Here is a 16,183-nt window from a genome sequence, read left to right as displayed (position 1 = left end):
TCATGCATCTTTTCCTGATCCATATTTTCAATATGAAGTTGTCTCTCCATTTCCTGCAATTTGTCAGAAAGCAACTGCTTCTCTTCCTTCATGGAATTCAACTGCTCTCGAAGTTCAGTTCTCATTTCTCTCACCATATCCATCATGATGAACAAATCTTGCTTCATGTCTTCATCAAAGAATCTTGTGAAGAAGGAGGATTTGTAAAACTCACTTGTATAAGTTGTCACCATCAAAGTGAAAAAAAGCACTTCAACAAAATTCTCAAAGCTTTCAAAGAAGTAATGACAAATTTCTGAACTAAATGGCAGTAGAATCAAATTCTTATTCAAGCAGCCTTTTGTAAACAAACCCTCTTATGCTTCAAGGGTTGCCTTGAGGTCCTTTGGGTAAGGAGAATGCCTTCAGCCCTTATTCCTTCTTGTCCTCTCTTGGACTTAGCTTATCAGTAGCTTTCCCTTCACCTTTGCAAACTCAAACAATACTCAGTTTACAAATAATCAAACAGTAGAATACTTTGTATTGTTTAAACACCTATCAAGTCAAACAAGCAATATTTTGCTCTGTCAATCAAGCATCCTGCTCTGATACCACCTAATATGAAATGATGGTTTAACAACTTGTTATTCTTACAAGAACCTCTCACTCCAAAGCTTACAAATATATGATCTAGCTTATGTTGACATTTGCGGAATTAAGTACTTGAAACGATGTATGTCTTTGTTTGTTTTTAACTGTTTAAGTTCTTTAAGTTGATTTGTTTCTGCTGATATTAGACACACATAATGGCCATATAATGCAAGAAATAAACATCAACACATAACAGCAAATTTAATCTAGGATTTCACCCGGATATCGTGGGCTACGTCTCCTTGAGCTTCTGTCAATTTGACTTGGCTCTTTGGGATTATAGATTCAATTCTTTTACAAGTTCCACACTCAACTCCAATGGTCATTGACTGAACCAATGGGCTTAGAAAACCATATATATCCCTGTCATGGTTTTCATCATTCTGCAAACAGATCTAAGATCCCTTAGACTTGATTCCTTCAATCAGTGCACTAAGCTTCCCTGAGCTTTTTGATGGCACAAACTCCTTCAGAATTATTTAACTGTCTCTGAAACCTCTTCTACTATCTCTAGCACATCAACAATAGATTATTCATTTGCTCAAAATGAGCACTGCATCCTCGATCTAAGCCTTCCTCCATGGTTGGCACTAGGCTGCCTGAAACTTCCCTGTAGCATCTTGACCTTTAGAAATCTTTAGATGCTTCTGTAAACCATTGCAATGGATTCAGAAGGCTCATTACAATTAGGAATGACTGTTGGTTCACTGAGAACGGATACTGGTAGCTCCTACAACTGCCTCCAACCCCTGGTGGTCCTGAGCTCCAAAATCTCCCTGGATGAAAATCTCCTTGAAGATGGCTTCTTCAGCTTCTCTGGATTGTTCCATTGGCTTTAGAAGGCCTTAATTATCCTATCCATCCTCTTTTTTCACTCTCTTACGTCAAAAACTACTCCTGGAGTGCTTTTAGACAATTTTCCCTAGAGATCCTCCACTAAATCTGGAAGAACTCCAGTCAGGGCCGCCAAATCTGGCAGCAGGCCCGAAAATAGTGGAATCCGCCAACTTTAGCGCCAACTGCTAATCCTGTATTAATTAGCGATAAGCACTATTTAATTAAGCATAAACCACTTTAGTGCTAATCCTGTGTTTTAAACAAATCTGGGATTAGTTAAGCTTAATCCGTAATTAATTAAGCGTTAAGCACTCCCACTACCCGCAACATTTACTGTTAATTTTGCAGTGGTCACATGGCAACGGAGTTAACATTAGCGGTTACATAACCTGGAGGTTAGCGTTGGCAAATAGTGGCATGTGAACAAAGTTATGGGGACCGCTGGCGGGTACGACCGTTGGTGGTCCTAACCCCCAAACATCCGCCCGTTACAACATAAATAAAACATTTAACCCTTAGCTGTTAAGAACCAATGTAGATCGGAGTTGGTAGCGCGCGTGTTAGCTTGCCGAAGGTCACAGGTTCGATTCCGTCGGACCTAACAAAATTTTACCATGCCATTCTAGGGCCAAGTGGCGGCCTCCGGGCTTGCCATGTGTCAGCTCCTAACTGGTCGGCCAAAAGGAATATTCCTTAGAATATTATTTTTTTAATATTTTCCAAAAATCAATTTATTCTTGGAAATTGCAGTTTACTAGACTTTTTCAAATTGCGATAACTTCTTCATACAGTGTCAATTTTTTGAACTGTTCACGGTGCCAGAATCAAGAAGATGAGATCTATCCGATCGTTCAGGTTCAACACTCTTTCAAACACTTTGAAATTTGAAAGTCTTGGATCAATATTTGATCAAGGGGGGCTGTCACGGACCCCTCCCCTTTGAGGGAACACCACCCTCAGTGGTATTTCCCCCATATGAAACACCAAAAATAAAACACAATTACATATTATTTTATGGAGTGTAGATTTTTATTGTAGACTCAATATGCAGATTGTGATATGCTAAAACAATTGACTCAAATATGCTCTACTCGTCAGCGGAAACAAAAATTGATCGATGAAATCACGAAGCAGAAAAGGAATAATTTCAATCACACATAACATAATATTTTTTTGGGAAAACATCAGCTAAAAACCCCTTCTATATGTATATTGGATTAACCAGAAGATCTAAGAAGTAAATACAATGCTTGTTCAACCTGAACTATCTCTGCACAAGTACGAACTATCTCACTTCTTCACAAATCATCTCAAGCTAATACTTAGCCAAATTTTTTGTCTACCAAGCCCCTACTTCCTTGCGTTGTTCCCTTTGGAATTATCCCATATTTAATTACGAAATTCCTCACCAGTAATTGTGCAATCCATCCATAGGCGTTCCTCTTATTGCATGCACCGTCGATTTAATTTAGATGATTTTACCACTGATAGTACATTGTCCCTTAACTCTAATCTCAACTGAGTCTTCCTCTGAACTAACATGAATGAGTTATTTTTGAGTGAATTATCACTTATCTGATTGATCACTACATGTGAATTAAATCCAATTTAATTCACTTGACCACTCACTAGTTCCTCCAACAGTTAGAACTAGTTTAACTAAATTAACTTAATTAAACTGAATTAAATAATTACAACTCAATAATAACTCAACCTGGGCCCATATGTCCAGAAGCCAAAAAAGTAAACAGCAAAAGAAAGCAGAAAGGAAAGCAGAAGAAAGGATGGTCCTTTTCCCCTCTGGTCTCAGAAGATGAAGAATCGGAAGCTGAAGAGGAAGATATTACCACAGAGAAAGCTGAGGTTTCCCAAGAAAAGGGGAATCAGAAGGAAACCACTTCAGACACCAAGGCTTCACAGCTTCAACCAAATCAGGGAGAGAAGACAAATGATGACCAGAACATGGGAGGTACAAAGCGGCACCACCAATCAGACACATCAGATTCAGACAAGGAATTAGGCCCGCAGAAAGAAGAAACACAGTTAGTCATAGCCTCGATCGAGCCCACTCAAGGAGAGTGGCGCAAGGTCGAAAAGAAAAAAGGAAGAAAAACCTGAAGCGTGAGTCTTACTCACATATGTATTTTAGTTTTTTCTTGCTTTCACTTCTCTTCCCTCTCTCTCTCTCTTCTTTTCTCATTTTTTTCGCACGTTAGTCTTGTAACGTTGCGAAGGGTGCCATGGCACTCGAGCCCACTGGGTAGCTTATGAAATGCATCATGCATCTGCAATTGTAACTTTTCATTTTTTAAATAAAAGGTTACAGATTTTTCCTCCTGAAAAAAAAAACTCAACCTGGGCCCCTAAAATTTAGGGATCACTCTACATGACTCTAGATAGACTTCCAACTCGAATTTATTGAGCCAACTAAGTCAACTTAACTTAGTTAACTGCTACAAGTTGCTATGAGAATAGAAATACAATTTAATTCAAGGAAAAATTAAATTAGGATTTTCTTGTTGTTATTTTTAACACTCCCTCTCAACAAGAAAGGGATTATCTGCTAGCCTGATTTTGCCTCTGGGTAACTCAAATTTTCATTTTAACAAATCCTTTATCAAAATATCTACATCCTACTCCTCCATAGGAATTTACTCTAGCAACATGGTTCTCCTCTGCACACAACCTCATAGATGGTGATACTGGATGTCAATATTCTTAGACCGATCATGAAAAACTAGATTTTCAGAGAGTTTGATACAACTCTGATTGTCACATTAAATCACTGTTGGATCCATCTACTTACCAAACAACCCAAAAATGATCTTCCTCATCCAAATAGCCTCACAAATTGCTTGACTAGCAGTTATGTACTATGCTTCTGCTGAACTGAGTGCAATCAATCTCCACTTCCTGTTGTACCAAGAAAATGTTGTTGACCCAATACTGAATATTCCCCCTTATGTGATTTTCCTATCAGATGGATTCCCTGCCGAAACTGCATCTGTGAAGCCTTGAAGCTTCACTCCCTTTGTTTGTTTGTACCAAAGACCAAACTGAGTGGTGCCTCTAAGGTATCTCAACACATGTTTAGTTGCCTTCCAATACAGTTTGGTTGGCTTAACCATGGCTTGACTAAGATGGTTAATTGCATAACACATGTCTGGTCGTGTGTTCACCAAATACATAAGTGAACCCACAAGTTGTCTATAAATAGTAGCCTTTGTTATTTCACCAGAAGTAACATCCTCCTTCCTCTAGTTACCAACTAGAGGAATCTCCATGGGTTTTCTACTCTCCATGTGGAACTTCTTCAATATCCTTTTGGCATACTTACCCTAAGAGACAAATAATTCCTCATTTCCTTTCCATACCTCCACACCAAGAAATTAATGCATGATCTCCAAGTCCTTCATCTCAAAATCTCTTCCAAGATCCTCTTTGCAAGATTTAATCAACTTCTCATCACCTGTAAGAATCAAATAATCGACATATAATACAATAATCAATAATTTACCTTCAACCACAATATGGTAAAGGTTCGCATCTACTTCACTCTTAGTGAACCCAACCAGGTGAAATAATTTTCAATCCTGGTGTACCAACCACGGGGTGCTTGTTTTAGTCCATACAATTCTCTCTTGAGTCTACACACATGTGACTCTCTGTTGAAGGTCTCAAATCATTACCGTTGCTCAATATACGCCCCTTTCTCAATCATTTCAATGAGGAATGTTGTCTTGACATCCATATGATGTATCTTCCATCCCATCTATGCTGACAATGCTATAATAGATTTGATTGATGAGTACCTTGCTACATGAGAAAAAGTATCATCGTAATCAATTTCCTCCACCTGAGAGAACCCTCTGGCCACAAATTTGGCCTTGTGCTTCTCCACACTCCCATATTATACTTGTTTTACCTTGTAAAGCCATATGGAACTCACCATTAACTTGTCTATTGGTCTTGCTAAGGTCCACCTCCCAAACATTGTTTCTGATAATGAATTCATACTCCTCAACCATGGCATCAACCCACACTGGTTGGTGCACTGCGTCCTCGAATGAGGATGGGTCAATCTATACACTCTCGCTCATCAAATCCATGTAGCCAGTGTACCGCTCTGGTGACCTCCTCTTCCTGCATTATGATGGGGGTTCTCCCACATTACCTCTAGCATCATGCGATAACCTGTCAGCCTCTCTGGTGCATTTCTCATCTCTGGAAGTCTCTGCATGAGTTGGTGGTTCCACTCTCTGATCCTCTACATGTGGTTGCTCCACATCATCCCAAGGTTCCTCCTTTGGAGCTAAAATCTCCTCAACTGCATGTAACTGAAGCTCCCTCTCAAGGTAACATCTCATGGCCTTCTCTTCATCGAACTTTACATCTCTACGAACCACTGTCATCCTGTTGGATGGCAGGTACACCTGACAGTTGTGAGGTGTATCAATGTACCCCAAAAATATTCCCAACTCAACTATTGGATCTAGCTTTTTCCATGCATCCTTGGTAACATGACAATATACTGATGAACCAAAGATCTTGAAGTGTGCCACATCTAGTTTATTCCCTGAAAAATCTTCTTTTGGTGTACTCATCCTAAGAATGCGATGAGGGATTATGTTATGCAAATAAATAGTTGTGTTTCATGCTTCGGCCGACAAGTGCAATGGTAGGCCCTGATCATGTAACATCGCTTGTGTTGCTCCCACAATACCTTTGTTCTTCCTTTCATCCACCCCATTCTTTTGTGGGTTATGAGGTGCTATCAACCCCCGTCGATTGCCTTTTGTTCCACAAAAGTTCTTGAATTCATATGACACATATTCTCCACCATTATCGCTTCTGATAGCTTTAACTTTCCTGCCAATATCTTTCACGAAAAGTGCTTTAAATTCACAAAATTTAGTGAACGTATGATATTTCTTCTGCATGAATAAAATCCACACTTACGAGAAAAATCATCAACAAATATTACATTATACTTGTGCTTGGTCATGGATGTTATCGAGAATGGTCCACACACATCTGAGTGAACTCGATCAAGGATCACTTGAGCTCGATTTTTTTGTCATGAAAGGAAACTTTGGGGTCCTTCTCCAATGTACACCCTTTTCATGTGTCTCTCTGCTCTAGTGTACCCTTGTGAAGTCTTGTAGAAATTTGTTACATGATCTTCAAAGCTTCGTGGTGCAAGTGACCAAATATTTGATGCCACAACTCATTGATGTCTCAACTCTGTACCTTCTATGCTTTAGTACTCATATTAGCGTAGTATTCTACCTCCAATCTATAGAGGTTCTTCACTCAAACCCTTCACCTGTCCTGTGGTTATGTGATGAATGAAAACCTTTCCCTTACTAAATATCACATCATAGCCTCAATCCTCCAACATGGAAACAGAAACCAAGTTCTTTTTCAAACCCAGAAAATACATGACATCTCTCAATGTGAGGGGAGAACCAGACTCCCTTTGAAAGGTAACAATACTGATGTCGTTTGCGCTATACCTACCATCATCTCCCATCTCGATGTGCATATGTAGGTCCTTCTCCTCAAGTTACTAAAGAGATCTTTGTTTCTAGTCATATGGAATGAGGCTCCACGATCTGGGTACCATACACTACCCATAACTGATGACACCATGCAAGTGATGAGGGTGAAATCTAGTTCAAATTGTAAAGCAAGAGCTTCACCTATCGCTCCTCCTGAGGGCTCCTTCTTGTGCAGACACTTTGTAGCATAGTTTCCCATCTCGTGACAGTGAAAACATTTAATTTTTGACATGTACATCTTCTTTCTGCCTTGACTAGAATTTGATTTGGAATGGGATGAATTCCCCTTCCCTTTCTTTTCCTTTCCAGCTAAGGCATTGTTCTCCTTATCATCATTCTTTGATAAGGATCTGTCTTTGGTGTTCCACTGAATCTCTTCTTATACCAAGTCAGACCATAATCGCTCCCACTCGGGTAGCTTCTCCCTCCAATTAACTGAGTCCTAGTAGCTACGCCAGCTCTTGGGAATTCCTAGAAGTGTTAGACTCGCCAGATCATCTTCTGCAACAGTAACCCCGACACTTCCAAGCTCATCCTAACATAGGGTGAACTTGGTTAAGTACTTATTAATTGAGTTTCCCTTCTCCATCTTCATCTTTCTGAGCTTTTCCTTCAGTGCCAGCTTCCTATGGTCACTATTTTTTGAAGCAGGTTCGTCAATGCCTTCCACATTGCAAATGGAGTTTCCTTACCATGGAGATTCGAGACAATATTATCTCGAACTCCTTCTAGGATAATCCTTATCGCCTTTTCCACACACTTTCTCCATTCTCCCAGATGTTTAGCATCATATGTTAGAGGCTTCGGGATATCATGAGCTATGGATTCCTTCAACCCGTTGTCTTCCAACACTACCTCCATCATGTCCTTCCAAGCTATGTAATTCGAGCTACCCTAAAGGGCATACTCAAGTCTCAAATTGTAGAACGACATCCTACTGACTCTGAAGTATGAAACTGCAGATTTAATTTCACTTTCACAATAAACTCGTATTATCCTCTTCTATAGTAATTTCAACTCTAATACCATGTAGATTTTTATTGTATATTCAAACTACAGATTTTGATATGCTAAAACAATTGAATCAAATCTTCTCTACTCATCTGCAGAAACAAAAATTGATCGATGAAATCATGAAGAGAAAAACGATGAATTTCAATCACACATAACACAATATTTTCCTGGGGAAAGCCTTAGCTAAAAACCCTTGCTATATGTATATTTCATTAACCAAAAGATCTGCGAAGTAAATACAATGCTTATTCACCCTACTTCCTTGTGTTGTTACCTTGGGAATTAACCCATATTTAATTGGGAAATTCCTCACTAGTAACTAGGAAATCCATCCATAGGCCTTCCTCTGATTGCATGCACCATTGGTTTAATTTAGATGATTTTACAGTTGATAGTACATTGTCCCTGAACACTAATCTCAACTAGGTCTTCCTCTGAACTAACATGATTGAGTTATCTTTGAGTGAATTATCAGTTATATTATTTTGATCAATGCATGTGAATTAAATCCAATTTGATTCACTTGACGCTCACTAGTTCCTACAACAATTAGAACTAGTTTAACTGAATTTAACTCAGTTAAACCGAATTAAATAGTTACAACTCAATAAGAACTCAACCTCGGCCCCTAAAATTTAGGGATCACTCTACATGACTCTAGATAGACTTCCAATTTGAATTTACGGAGACAACTAAGTCAAATTAACTTAGTTAACTGCTACAAGTTGCTATGAGAATAGAATTACAATTTAATTCCTAATTTAATTCAATGACAAATTAAAATAGGATTTTCTTGTTGCCATTTTTTAAATGGAGATTTATATACATAGCTCTATATAGTATTTACAATTTACATACACATTTTCCTTAGCCAACAAACAAGAATGGATAATTAGCTCTCATGGCATCATTCATTTCCCATGTGGCCTCCTATGGCTCAAAGAGCTTCCATTGCACCTTGAATTTATCTATTGCTTGATTCTGGAGCATGATACTCCTCTTGTCTATAATGCACATTGGCTATGGCTGGAACTCTCCCTCCTATTTCACCTCTATCATAGACCAATCAATCACATTATCATAATTTTGTACATATAATTTAAGCAAAGAGACATGGAAAACATCATGAACTCAAACAAATGGAGGTAGAGCCAGCCTATATGCCACTAGTCAAATCCTCTCAAGGATCTCAAAGGGCCCGCAATACTGTGATGCCAGCTTGGTGCATGTTCCAATATTCAGTGAACTCTTCTTGGGTTTAATTCTCAAGTTAACATGTTCCCCAACTTGGAACTCTTTTTGCACCATATGTTGATTTGCATAGCTCTTCTGTAAAACATGTGCCACTTTCAGTTTATGTTTTATGATCTAAACTTGCTGCTTCATTTCCTTGAGCATATCAAGTCCAACAATGACCCTATTCACTGGATCACTCCAGCTAATAGGAGTGTTGCAACTCATGCTATACAAGTAGAATATATTATTGTATGTGAATTCCAAAAGTGGAATATATTCCTCCCACTTCTTGGGTGTATTCATTACATACATCCTTAACATGTCCTCAAGGATTCTGTTAGTCCTCTCTATTTTCCCATTTGTTTGTGGATGGTATGCGGTACCAAATGCCAATTAAGTTCCCAATCTATTAAAAAATTCCTTCCAAAGCCTAGAAGTGAACCTAGCATCTCTGTCGGACACAATTTTCTTAGGGATACCATGTAGCCTCATTATATCCTATATGAAAACCTATGCTATGTCACTTGCAGAGTTAGTGGACTTGACTGCCACAAAATGAGATACCTTTCTTAGCTTGTCAACCACCACCATGGTTGCACCATGTTTCTTGGTGGTTCTAGGCAATCCAATAATGAAATCCATAGAAATTACCTCCCACTTCCATTCTGGAATGGGGATAGGCTCCATCAATCCTGTCAGATGCTTGCACTCAGCCTTTACTTGTTGGCATTCTATTCACTTTGCCACAAAATCAAACACTTCCTTTTTCAAATTTGACTAGTAATAATACATTTTAATGGTTGTAAGGGTATTTTGATACCATGGGTGGCCTAAATAAGGCTTAATATGGAATTCTTTCAGTATCAGTGTTTTTATTTCATCATTGTTTGGCACATACATTCAGTTTTAAACCTGACTAGATCATCCTCAGTGAGGTGATATTCTTCATCCTCACCATCTTGCAACAATATTTCTCTCACTTACTAATATTTTTCATCTTGTTTCCCTGCACTTTTGATCCTTTCTACCAAGTTTATTTTATAATAACTGACAACTCGGTTATTTACCTGCAATCTTCTGCTTAGATCATCAACAAATTTGTTCTCTTTACCTTTTATATACTTAATTTTGAAATCAAATTCATTGAGTGTGGCCATCCATCTTGTTTGCCTAGCATTCAACTTGGATCTCCCAAAAAAATACTTGAGTCCACTATGGTCTGTCATGAGTGTAAATTTTATGCCAAGGAGGTAATGCCTCCACATTTTTAAAGCATGAATGATGGCAACCAACTCCAAATCAGTGCATACCATCTCAACACTGGTGCATTGGTGAGAAACTACTTTAACTGCTCAAATCTTTTTGCACATTGAGTAGTCCACTCAAATATATTTCCTTTTCTCTGCAAATATGTAATGGGATGGCCTATCTTGGAGAAATTCCTTATAAATATCTAGTAATACCCCATCATTCCTATGAATGATGTAACCTCATCCACATTCTTTGGAGTTGGGAAATCCATTATGGCCTTGATCTTCTCAAGATCAACTAAGATCAATTCCTTGGAGACAATAATGTATGTGTGATTGGAAGAAATCACATTTACTGAGCTTTGCATACATTTTGTGATCCCTTAACAATTGTATCACTGCAACCATATCCTTTTCATTCTCCTCTTCCATCCTTGAGTATAGTACCAGTATGTCATCAACAAACACAATGAAAAACTTCTCCAAATATGGACGAAACACATTTTTCATTAGACAAATAAACATGGCAGGGGAACTGGTAAGCCCAAAAGGTACCAATAAAAACTCATAGTTCCCATATCTTGTCTTGAAAGTAGTTTTATTAATGTCTTCCTCCTTCATTCTTACTTGATGGTATCTTGACCTCAAGTCAATCTTGGGGAAAATTGTTTTTTCCCTCAATTGATCAAAGAGATCATCAATTCTTGGAAATGGGTACCCATTCTTGATGGCCACGTTATTTACATGCCTGTAATCGATCCATAGCCTAACGATTCCATATTTCTTCTTTACAAACAGTACAGGTGCTCCCCATGGAGACACATTTGGCCTTATGTAGCCCTTGTCAAGCATTTCTTTTAGATGTAATTCCGACTTGACCAACTTCGGGGTACTCATCTTATACAGTGCCTTGGATGTTGGTGTTTCTCCAAGTACCAGCTCAATAGATAAATCTATCTCCTTGTGAGGAGGTAATCCAAAAACCTCCACTGGGAAGGTGTCTGCATTCGCTGCAAAACGAGGTACCTCTTTCGTAGCTCAACTTCCTCATCTTCAATTTCACTATCATCTTTCTCATGCTTGGAAACTTGTAATACAAACAATAAGCATCATTTTCTATTGCTACGTTTAGCTTGCATGTTAGAGATCAACCTTACTTAAATGGGATTTTTCCTACCCTGCAACACTCTTTTTTCTACTTGCTCATCCAAGCAATCAATTTATTTTTCATAGCAATCTACCTTGGTTCTATGTAGGTATAGCTAATCCATGCCCAATATTATATCATACACACCCAATGGAAACACATTTAAGTGGGATTTTGTGGGCATGCCACTGAGCTTAAATGCACAAGACCTTACCCAATGGTTCATCTTCCTTTTTGTTCCAGTTGTTATTTGAACTAGCCATGATTCTTCATGCAATTCCCTGATTAGATTGCATATGTTAACAATTTTTGGGCTGGTATAACTATAATTAGAACCTGGATCGATTAAAAATGGAAATAATTTGATTATGCAACTTACCTTCCATCTCAATGTTGGATGCCTGGTGACCACCTAGGCAGTTGTCCATTGCTGCATATATTCTCGGCATACTCCAAGCTACTTCACCCACTATGCACGCCTCTTGAGAGTTGTATATATTTGGTCCAAAATTTTGCTTGTAACATCCCCTTGTTAATTTTCCATGTAAATAAAGTAATACCATGGTCATGGGACATGTATTCCAAGTTGAATGGCAGGCATACAATATAGTGGGCACTACTTTTGGTTTATTTGTGGCTATGTAAATTGGCAAAGGAATTGGAAAAGGAAAAGAGGCAATAATTGGCATTTAATCATGAAAATAAAGAAAAATATGAGAAAAGGAAGGTGAAAAAACACATATTTGCATGCAAAGGAAATTAGAGGAAAATGACAAAAGAGATACATTTATGATAAAAAGGCACCTGAGACTCAGTTGACAACTATTTCTCATTCTTTGATCAAGGATCAGCTAAGGAGAAGGAATAATAAATGGTACAAGCAATCATTGAAAGTAAGGTAGCACGAGAGAAAGCTTAGAAAGAAGCAAGGAAGTACAAAAATTAGTTTTGGATTGTAGGGAACCAAATGCATGTGAGATTTAGCATGTTGATTTTTGGATGCATATGATTCTCTGGTTATGTGTTGTTCTTGGAGTGACTGTGGTTTCAACATTGCCTTTCTATTTCCTGGATAGTCATGGTGTTATGGGTTTCCCACTAGTTATTTTTCTTATTGGTGCTCAGGTTCCTTATGGTTGTGGGTTGGAACAAACACTCTAAAAGCTTTGGAACAACTTGGGTTGAGTTACTAGTCCCTGGAGCCATTGGTTGGGACAAATGCTCTAGAGCCCTTGGTGGGTTGAGTTACTAGTCCCTGGAGCTATGATTGAAACAAATGACCTAGATCCCTAGAAGGATGTGGGTTGATTTACTAGTTATTGGAGCCTAGAAAGATTGGGTATGTAACACGCCACCCCACACATTTACCGATTTTACAAGCCCTCTGGGTAAATGTGAAGCAAAGTGTTATTATGACATGACCCTAACTCCAAGTTCCAATTAAGGAAGTGGGGCCTATAACTGAGACTTACTGACCTTCCTCAGGAACCATATATCACTCAAAGGCTGAACAACCACCCCAAGTGACCAATCCTTGTGTTGGAACCCTTTTTCTCTAACCTAGACCTATAACTGCGCCCTTGACATTGCCTACATGTGGTTGTGAGTCTCCAACCGTACTCACGATCCTTACAACTCCATGCAGTTATGACCTCAAATCTCCAATTTTGTGCCTGCCGTTCCGGAATCTGAGCCACTTTTCCAGGCTAGCCTCTAGACCACTGCTCAGAACTTCTTGTAACTCTCCATAATCATATTTCTCATAACAAAAATGTTAATCATTCAAACTTGAAGCCAAAACTTGACCTAGAAATCCTAGAACGCACTACACATTTCGTCAAACATATGGTAAAAATGTAAGCTATGTGTCGTGAATGCATATTTGAGTATAAATATTTGAACTTCATTTGAAAATCACCAAGAAGGTTTAATTCTCTCTCTTATTAGCTGCAATAACACTTTTTAGCCCATGCATTCATCAACCATTCATAAACGTATCAATTCATGAATAAGAGTCATAGATAGAACATATTATAGAACCATGCTTATAACTAGCATATAACCATATTATTAACCATGATAGAACAACCATCAAATCAACATAATAAAAAGTACAAGTGCTCATAGATCATAATAGGAAAATAGCTCTTAATAACACATGCAAAATCCAACCAAGTCTAGGACTTCCAGGTACCACCCGACCATATATTAGACTAAACCAAATATTTCTTTCATCCATTCACCCCTATGCCATATTCCAAGCATGAATGTGGGATCTCATGGCATAAACAAAATCATAAACAACCAAGGGAATCCAAAGGTTAAACCACCTCAACCCTCAAACCACTGTGACCTCACCTAAACCAGTCATGAGATCACAAGACCAAACCAAGCTTGGATGCCTAAGAATTCCTTCACCATACCTTGAGGAATTTTTTGTCTCCACCCACCTATTGAGGGCTTCTCGAAGAAAACCATGTCTACCCCCAACCCTATGAAATTTTCCTGAGACCACCTCACCCAGTTCCAAGACCTTTCGTCTATTCAAAGCTCAACTGAGAATGAACCCCATCACATTGTGGCTATCCAAGAAATGGAAAAGCAAGGTTGAAACCACTGTCACTCCAGGCAAAACCCATGCCAATAAAAAAAATGAACCAAATAAATAAATGCATGTACCATGAATTCGCACCTCAATTAGGAAATCACACATGCAACACATTACCTGCAAAATCTTCCTACTGAAATTGTTGATCCAACCTTCTCCTTGCTTTCCTTTACTTATCATTTTCCTTCCTTTTCTTGGTTGTCCAAGTGCTTGTTCTCTTTCCTTTGCTATGCCTACTCCAAAGATAGGGGGGAAAGTTTTCAATTGTGTTACACGTCATTTTGTCGCATTAGGCAAATGACTATCATTTTGGATCTTTCGCTATCCATCAAAGTGTTCCAATGCATCCCCCTGCAAGGTTAGAACCCAAAAAAACCCAAAGAGATTGAAATTCCTAGTTATCAACGCTCAAAAACCTATTTTTGGCTTCCCGCGCAGTTCCTTATTCCATTTTTGCGCATACGCAGAAGAGTCCATTAGAAACTGCACATAAGTGTGCTCTGTCTGACACTATGGCCTGCGCACATGATTTAACGCATGTAAGTTTAGAAGCGTTGTTAGTCGAATCTTTCCCAAATAACAAGCTTTGAATGGATGCTTATTCATCCCTGATCTCTCCCATCATGGAGCTACTTCCGTCTCTTTGTGGAACCTCTATCCCACCATATGTGGATCTCATCCCTTGGGAAATGGATCCCAAACTTCCTCCTTTTGGCCTATAAAGCTAACGTAGGCCTGAAGATTGAGGAGGACTATTGAAGGTAGGCTTATGTTGTGGAAATAAGGCTAGGAGGCTATTCATCCAAGGAGAGGGTTGGAGATTGTGAGAAGAGACTTGTAACACCAAGGCTTTGAGGTTGTAAGTTTGTTCTCCATTTTATTTAATAAAAAGAAATTATTCTTTCCTAATTATGTCTTTATTGATATCATTTGTGAGATTTCTTGATCACTCACATAGGTTATGATTGATTATTCATTCAATTTATGATATATGTTGAGTTAAATAGTTCATTTACCTTTCATTCTATATACTATATGCTTTGATCCTTTGTGTGTTTTTGTCCACGCAGATCTCCTTCGAAACATCGTGGAGAAGTTGTGGGAAGCGCTAGAATCGTCTCTAAAGCATCAAGAGGAAGATAAGTTTCAAAGACAATGAAAATGACTTCAACATGCATTTCGATTAAACGATAAGTGATTTCTCTCATATTATTTGTTTCAGGCAATCATAGGGTAAGGAAAGGTAGCAGTTCTTTCTTGTTTGTTACTAAATTTCTTTGACGTCTAGAGAGATCAGTCTTGCCCACAAGAAAGATTACTCTGTTTAAAAAATTAGTGACTCCATTGGGGAACGTCTCACTCTCCATCATTCTCTTTGTTTTAGCCTTTGATAATTTTGTCATAGCCCTCTCTAAGTGTTTGGAAATACTGAAAATATGGATTTTATGATTTATTTGACTTGTTTTTATTTTTTCTAAAAATTTCCTACTATGTGCACTTTGTCTTTAGGCACAGAGTATATTTATGCACACTTTTCCCTTTGCAATAGTGCATATGCGCACTGGATTATTCTATTTCCTACCATTTTGGTTTTCCCTATTTACTCATAGGTTTCTCTAAGTGTTAATCGCCTTTGGGTGTCATCACTTTTGAGCTTTGGAATTTTCACCCAGTTTCCTTTACTTACACTCAATTGGTTATTTAGTTACATTGGTGAAAGAAAATAGTCTTGTTGTTCTTTTGCTGATTTGAAATCATCCTATGTTTGTTTTGAAGAATTCTCTTGCATAGATTACATTTGCATAGTTATAATTCTCATTTTCATAACATGAACAGAAATTGTGCATAAATTACATTTGCATAGTTTTAAAGCAAATTGTGCATAAATTACATTGCATGG

This window comes from Pinus tabuliformis, chromosome J (assembly GCF_031772625.1).
Source record: "Pinus tabuliformis cultivar Carrire ecotype Pingquan chromosome J, CPIR1, whole genome shotgun sequence".
Classification (NCBI taxonomy): Eukaryota; Viridiplantae; Streptophyta; class Pinopsida; order Pinales; family Pinaceae; genus Pinus; species Pinus tabuliformis.
The sequence above is the reverse complement of the archived record's forward strand: the minus strand, read 5'-3'. Positions refer to the sequence as shown.